This window comes from Falco biarmicus, chromosome 16 (genome assembly GCF_023638135.1).
Source record: "Falco biarmicus isolate bFalBia1 chromosome 16, bFalBia1.pri, whole genome shotgun sequence".
In the NCBI taxonomy this organism is placed as follows: domain Eukaryota; kingdom Metazoa; phylum Chordata; class Aves; order Falconiformes; family Falconidae; genus Falco; species Falco biarmicus.
Genome location: NC_079303.1, coordinates 1,066,761 through 1,073,460, shown reverse-complemented (window position 1 = coordinate 1,073,460; position 6,700 = coordinate 1,066,761).

The window sequence follows — 6,700 nt, the reverse complement described above, 5'->3', positions numbered from 1 at the left end:
GCATCCCGCTCTGCAGGGGAAGGCTTTAGTTGCAAACAGCTTTTATCCAAGACCATTAATTCTGAAAGAACACACTGTGCCAGGGTCTGTTAGTGGAGAATTAGCTTTCCTTAACATAACCTTGGGTGCTAAGAACCTGGCCCCAGAGCTGTGTCTTCAGCTTGAGGAGCTGTGCTGAAGTCCCAGCTCTCTTATTCCTTGCTTTGGGCAAATTATTAAGCTTCCACAAGAATGAGACTTCTCTTGCAGGTCCCTGTCTTTGGGGGAAATGTGGGTCACATTTACCTAAGCAAAATAGAGATGAGAACGTCATTTTTTTTTTCCTTCTGTGGGTAAATTAATTCAGACACCCAGCCCTACAAAAGAATTTAGACATTCCAGGCCAGGAATTTTGTCTTGGAAACTCCTGCCTAGCCATGTGTATTTCCACCAGGAAACATCCCTGGGCTGCCTCTGAAGCAGAACCTCTAAATGACAGATCAATTTAAACAAATTTCCCCGATTCCTCAGCAAATTTCAGCCCACAGGTTGCGGGGGACTGCCGGGGAGGAAACGCAGCTGTGGGCTTCTGAAGGAGTAGGCACCTTTCCAAGGGAGACACTGAATCCCAGGACACATTGCAGGGGTGCCAGCCCCATCTCCCAACACCTCAGTCCCAGGGATGCTGGAGTTCAGCATCCAACCTCCCTGCTGCAGCGTGGGCACCCACCCCGGCCAGCGCGGGCTGCCGAGGGCCCTGTGACATGCTCGCTGCCGCTCCGTTCCACCTGAGGCATCGCTAAGCCCAACTCAAAAGTGCAGCTTCCACCAACGCATTCAGGTGCCTTAGAGAAGCTTTTCTGTAGCTGTAACCCTCACACCTGCGAGGCAGGTCTCATGAACCAAGGGGAACACCCTTCCATAGAGCGCAGGGTCAGATTTCTGAAATACCTGTCTTGGGACCCAGAATCCAGAAAAAAATCCATGGAGGGGTTTTGTGCCCATGAGAGACTGTGTCTTCATGAAGCACTCAGGCTGGTATTTACGCTGTAGCCCACCTCCAAGGAGCCACCTCCAGCTGGGACCCGTAACAGATGGTGATTGCTCCCCCTCGGCTAGTGGGTGGCAGCTCTGGGGGGTTTTGCATCACTTTTCCTTCTTCCTGAAATTCTCTTTTTCCTTCTGGGTTGTTTATTGGTTTGCCTGCCGGCAGGTTGTCCTGCCTTTAGCCCAAAGGCTTGCAAGGTGCAATTGGGATTTTTCTGCATCCGCTAAGAAATGCCAACAATTTCCAGAGCCCTTTAGTTATTCTTCCTTCCCAGTGACAATGTTTGGATGGCTGCAGTCAATCACAGGGCTTAGGAACTTACAGGACTAATTGCCCCATTGAGCAAATAACCAGGAGCTGGTTCCCATCCTGCCGTAGTGTGCTCCTTCCAGCCAGGACCCCATCCTCCTGGCTTTGCCCTGCCAGGTCACACAACACTAAATCACCCCCTGGAGATATTTATCTCTGCCCATTGCCAGGAGACCTGGAATTGAAATCAGGCCATGAGTACATCTGCCAAGCGTCGCTCTGAGCCGGGATGAATCTGGACCTATGGTGCCTGATTTACCTCGTGTGGCTGGAGGAACAGCAAGTTGATGGTCTCCAAAGGTCCTACAGGGACATCTGGAGCCCAGCAATGCTGACATCTCCTCCACACTGTGGCTGCTCCACCATGGAGCACTTGATACAGCCAACTCAGCTTGGCAGCCACAGAGGATGTGGTCTGGGCAGTGAGGAGGGTGGTGGGGAGATCTGTGGGATGCTCAGCCCAAGGAAGGAGACCTGTCCTCCTGACAGGGCCCTTGGGCACCTTGTCCAGCACCCAGAAATGCTTCTTAGTCTTTGCCAGGACGATTCTGCTTGTAATTATATCAAGATGTTCAAAACACTGGCCTTAACAAAAATCCTGGGGTGGAAAGCCTCTCAAAGTCAGATGTTCCCTTTCCAGAACATGTTGGTCCAAAACACCAGCAGTGTCTGAGAACTGCAGAACTTCACTGAATTCCATATTCTGACAGTTTTATTGCCAGGGGTGGCATGGCACACAGCTAACACACAGACAGGTCATAGTGTAGCACTGCAACACCACCTGGAAACTAACAATAATTGCTCTATTTTTACAGCTAATCAACAGCATCTGGTTCACAGTGAAAGATCAAAGGGTTTCCCTGGATCAAAGAGCTCCATCTTTGTCATGATATCAAAGTCCTTTATTGCCCTGCAAAGTCACAACTGTGTTTGTTTACAGGTGGAGATAAAAGGTGCCAGCAGCTCACGGCGCTTCCGAAACCAGGAGAGCGGTGTCAGTAGAGTAATTTCAGTATTGCACTGTGCCACAATCAAACACATCAGTGTAGCACTAGCATTGTAACCCAGCATCATACAAAGCCAGTACCGAGCGTTCCAGCTCAGCTGGGGTTAAGAACCAGAGCTGGAAGCCAGGCTGCTGTCAGGCTGAGGAGGGGAACTTGAATCCTCCACCTCACCAGCAAGTGCTGTAACCTCTGAGCTGTCAGATAAGGGATGTCTTGCCCTCCTCTGCTGCTCTTCCCTCCTCCTCTGTGTCTTTTGTTGAAGGCTCAGCCTCAGAGGCAAGCTGGGCAGAAACACCATCTGCTTTGTGCAGGTGCTGAGCTGCTCAGTGGCGCTGGGCTTCAGCAGCGTGAGCTCCAGCAGCCGCAGCATGCAGGCTGGCAGCAGAGCAGCAGGGGTTGGGGAAGGTGTGGTGGCATCTCAGGGCAGGGGGCAGGCACCCCTGGGTCTGGCGGAGCACTTAAATAATCCGCAGCAGACCAGGTTCTTGCATATTTATTCCATGCAGGGAGACGTACAAAGAGAACTGCTGCGTGGTGAGGATTTTCCCAGGCATGGGTCATGCTGGGCCGGAAGGCAAAGCCCCCAGTTCACACTGCAGCAGGCATTTCCATCTCCTTCTAACAGGCCCAAATTGGAGCTTATGAGGAACTGGGCACGTACGATGTGCTGGGTTCATGCTGTGAGAGTACAGGGTGCAGGACCTCGCTCTTGGCAAAGGTGACGGCGCTTTGTGAACAAAATCGCATCCCTCATTAAACATACTCGTGACTGGGCCTTTGGCCTTCAACAGCTTTCAGACCTGAACGCTGCCATCAGAGAGAATAAAACTAAAACTCAGCACTGCATCCACATCCCCTTCAGAGCACTCTACCTGCTTCTCTGATGAGGGTTGTCCAGTGCACTTGGGTTCCTCTGGTCCAGCTCCCTGCTGCCAGCACAGCTCCTGAGCCCCTGCTTCCAGAGCACAGGCTCAGGCCACTGAAGATGAGCGATGCCCTGAAATGCATCCTGTGCTGCTGGGCACCCATGTCCTGGGACAGCCCATCCACTCGGACCACCTCGGGGATGCTGCGGGCACAGTTCCTCTGCACCCACTGCTGCTGTTTCACTTCCCTCTGGAGGTGTGTTGCAGCACCTGGCACAGCACCCTTGGTGTGTGTGCATACAGGTGCCTGTGCCTGTGTGTGTGTGCACATGTGCCCGGGACTCTGCATGTGCCTATGTGTGTGTTTGTACACAAGGGAGCGCCCAGCCCCCTTCCTCTGTGGGGAGCAGGACCAGGTCAGCAGAGAGTAGCAGAGGCAGGAATATCCTGCAGATACCTGGCCTCCAAACTGCAACCATGGGGCTCTGAGACCCACCTGCTGGGGGTTTACCCAGAGGTGATATCAGGTGAGACACTGCTAAAGGCTTTGACATTTGTCTCACAGAGCTCTGTGCACCAGCAAAGCATGGGCGAGTTTGGTCTCCACGTGCACTTGGAGAGATGGGGGGAGATGGGTCAGGATCTGTGCAGCTGAGGCTGACAGCAGGGTGCAAGAGCAGGTGACCAATTCCCTCCAGTGCTCCAAACCTCCCTGAGATCGGTGCCATCCGCTGACCTAGGCACTGCCTGTGACTGCCAAAGCTGCCTTCTCAGGGACTGCTGTTCCTGCAAACCGTCACAGCAGCTTTGGTGCTCAGCACCACTCCAGGTCAGGGTACATGCTGTCCCACTGCCTTTACCAGTCATGAACCGTATGGATCCAACACCTGGGCAAATGGCTGATCCCAGCTCCTGCCGGGTCTCAACACCTCAGTGCTTCTGCCAGTGGCTGCTGCCCTGCACCAAAGAGCACAGTTTACACCCAGGACCTCAGCTAAAACCTGGGCATGAGAGCACATGCAAAAGCCATGATTCAGCTATCACCAGGAAGCTTATTTTCCTTCCACTAAGCACCAATAAAATGCTGCTTCCAGACACAGGTGAAGCCTCTTCCTTTCCATCCCAGAGCGTCGTTGCCTGCTCTGTCAGCAGGACTTGTCTCACGGACATGGGTCATTGCGTAGATGCTAAACTTGCGGTGCATTAAAGACTTCATTGATGGTTTAAGACATCTGTCGAATCAGCATAAACCTCAGGTGACTTTAACCAATTAAAGGCGATTAATTGATACCTATGAATTAACTGCTATAGGCAGTGATTTACAGGGCTAAGATATTAAACGAAGTAGTTTTATAAGGCATTTAAAAATAATCATTAAAAATTTGCAAACATCAGATGCTTGCACAAACAAATGGACCTGCCCTGCAGGGGAGTGTGCTGAGGAGGGCCATTGCACAGCAGCACGGTGGCTTGGGACTCTGAAGATGAGAGACAACTGATGGCACCAGTGAGAGGTTCCACACCCTCATCTGGTAAGAGACACCAGGCCTGGGAAGCATTTCAGCTTCTAGAGCTGCCGCCACTGTCCCACACTGCAGCTACATCACGGACCACAATGCTGGTAGCGCAGCCACATGCATGACCCTGGCTCCTTGGACATGAGTTGGCCAGGTGGCCCCAGGATAGCAGTCCCAGGGTCTCCTGTGCTTCCAGAGCATGCCTGGCTAATGTGACCTGATCAGGACATGAGCAGGCTGTTTCCATCTGTAGCTGCAGGTGCAAGACCAGGCTGTTGCTCTACAACATCTGTATTGCTCTGTGGCTTTGCCTCTGGGAGTGGTCCCAGGTCTTGAGTAGGCAGAGCAGAGCATGAGGCTGCCTTACACACAGCTCTGGTTTAGCACAACCACAGCCCAAAACATCAGCTCAGTGTTTTACCAGCACCTTCTTGGTAACAAATGCATCCTCTTCTGCATCCTTTCTGCTGCCCGGGGACAGTGGTACCCTGGGGAGGACGCTGGCAGGGGGCTGCATTGACAGACCATGAGGTGCACATGCTGGTGGGACCTGGGCACAGGTCTGCTGCAGCCTGGGCTCATGCAGCAGTGCTGGGACACCCGTGCTGAACACCAGAGGCAGTGGTCTTGCACCCCAGGCTGGCAGCAGCATCTGGAGCTTTGAACTCTGGCCAGCACATTGGCACCACGCCGGGGAAGGCAGAGGCCCCCCGTGCCACCCTGCACTATAGGACACGAGCCCTGCATCGCACCCATCAGCACGACCCCCTCACTGCAGCACCTGCTAGCGTCTCCACAGAGGAACCAAAAGACCTGGCAGGCTGCACTGCGCAGGCTGTGCGGGACACGACCTGACCCCTGTCCCGCACTTTGGCGGAGACACCACAACGCACTTAAGCAGACGCTGTTTTCACGTGCTGCGCTGCACAGGGGGCTGCTCCTCAAAGGATCACAGCATGCAGGATGTGTACGTGCTATGGCAGGAGATGCTGTTCCTCTGCCACATGCTAGAGGATGCTACACCTCATCACTCCTGGGAAGATGCCCTGCTAGGAGAGGGCAGAGCTCTCTACCATGCTCCAGAGGATACTGGTGCTTTCATCTGGCATGCAGAGCTCCTACTGCCCATGGGGACACCGAGACCACACAGCAGTGCTGCAGGACACTAGTAGACTGCAAATCTCCACAACGACATGGCACTGCCAGGCTGTTAACCCTGCACAGCCCTCCAAAATTTGCTGCCAGGGGTCCCTCACTCTGCACTGCGCAGCAGCGTGGCTGGTCCCTGCCTGCTGCACCAAGCTAAGGCTCATCCACTTGCAAAACACGTGCTACGCGTGGCAGGATGGGGACAGCATGCCTGCCCATCAGAGCTGCCCTCCCAACCCACAGCACCCACAACACCGTGCCATTGCAATCGTCACTCAGCCCATGCAACACTTGGGATGATGCCAGCACCCTGTAAGGTCCCAGAGTGCTCCACCACGTCCCAGAGGGTTTCTGCACCCTGCACCACATGCTGCCATGCCCGCTCACAGTGGGAAGCCACGGACACCGGTGGGAGAGGGAGCAGGGGAGGGTCAGTGGCAGGGCTGGGCGCTGACTCAGCTGTTCTGGCATGGCTGTGCCACTGAGCACCGGGTGCAGGGAGGGAGGTGCTGGGTGGGGAGGCAGCGGGCAGGTTTCGGCCCCGGCGCGCAGGGAACCTGGCTGGCTGGCGGGGGGCCAGCACGCTGCCGAGACAGGCAGCCCTGTGGGAAGCAGGGAGTGCCTCCGTACCCCCACCCTGGGCGCTGCCAGCCCCGCAGGGACAGGCAGAACAGCTGCAGTGCCTCTGCGGCACCGGGCACCAGCACTGGCAGGGCCCTGCCTTTGCCTGCCAGGAAGGTTTTGAGGGTGGACCTTCAGAGCCTGGGAAAAGGCATTTCCAGGCCAAATGTAGTTTTCTGCCCCGAGTGCTCCTCTCACTTGGGG